The sequence below is a fragment of the Arachis hypogaea genome, chromosome 4, assembly GCF_003086295.3.
Source record: "Arachis hypogaea cultivar Tifrunner chromosome 4, arahy.Tifrunner.gnm2.J5K5, whole genome shotgun sequence".
NCBI classification, from domain to species: Eukaryota; Viridiplantae; Streptophyta; class Magnoliopsida; order Fabales; family Fabaceae; genus Arachis; species Arachis hypogaea.
The window spans coordinates 34,111,945-34,113,093 of NC_092039.1; positions in this window are offsets into that span (position 1 = coordinate 34,111,945).

Here is a 1,149-nt window from a genome sequence, read left to right on the forward strand (position 1 = left end):
TCCCTCAATTTCAGCCAGAAAATACCTGAAATCACAGAAAAACACACAAACTCATAGTAAAGTCCAGAAATATGATTTTTGCCTAAAAACTAATAACATTCCACTAAAAACTAATTAAAACATACTAAAATCTACATGAAATTACCCCCAAAAAGCGTATAAAATATCCGCTCATCACAACACCAAACTTAAATTGTTGCTTGTCCTCAAGCAACTAGATGAATAAAAGAGGATAAAAAGAAATCAAGAAGCAATAATATCTCAGAGTTTTAAGTGAAGCTCAGATTCTAATTAGATGAGCGGGGCTAGTAGCTTTTTGCTTCCAAACAGTTTTGGCATCTCACTTTATCCTTTGAAATTCAGAATGATTGGCATCCATAGGAACTCAGAAGTCAGATAGTATTATTGATTTTCCTAGTTAAGTATGTTGATTCTTGAACACAGCTACTTTTATGAGTCTTGGCCGTGGCCCTAAGCACTTTGTTTTCCAGTATTACCACCGGATACACAAATGCCACAGACACATAACTGGGTGAACCTTTTCAGATTGTGACTCAGCTTTGCTAGAGTCCCCAGTTAGAGGTGTCCAGAGCTCTTAAGCACACTCTTTCTGCTTTGGATCACGACTTTAACCACTCAGTCTCAAGCTTTTCACTTGGACCTTCATGACACAAGCACATGGTTAGGGACAGCTTGATTTAGCCGCTTAGGCCTGGATTTTATTTCCTTGGGCCCTCCTATTCATTGATGCTCAAAGCCTTGGATCCTTTTTACCCTTGCCTTTTGGTTTTAAGGGCTATTGGCTTTTTCTGCTTGCTTTTTCTTTTTCTTTCTATTTTTTTTTCGCCACTTTTTTTTTCACAAGCTTTTGCTTTTTCACTGCTTTTTCTTGCTTCAAGAATCAATTTCATGATTTTTCAGATCATCAATAACATTTCTCTTTGTTCATCATTCTTTCAAGAGCCAACAATTTTAACATTCATAAACAACAAGATCAAAAATATGCACTGTTCAAGCATTCATTCAGAAGACAAAAAGTATTGCCACCACATATAAATAATTAGAATTTTCCTTATTAAGAACTCGAAAAAATTGCCTCTTTATTCTACAAATCTACTATTTTATTCATGTTTGATGATGATGGGAAAA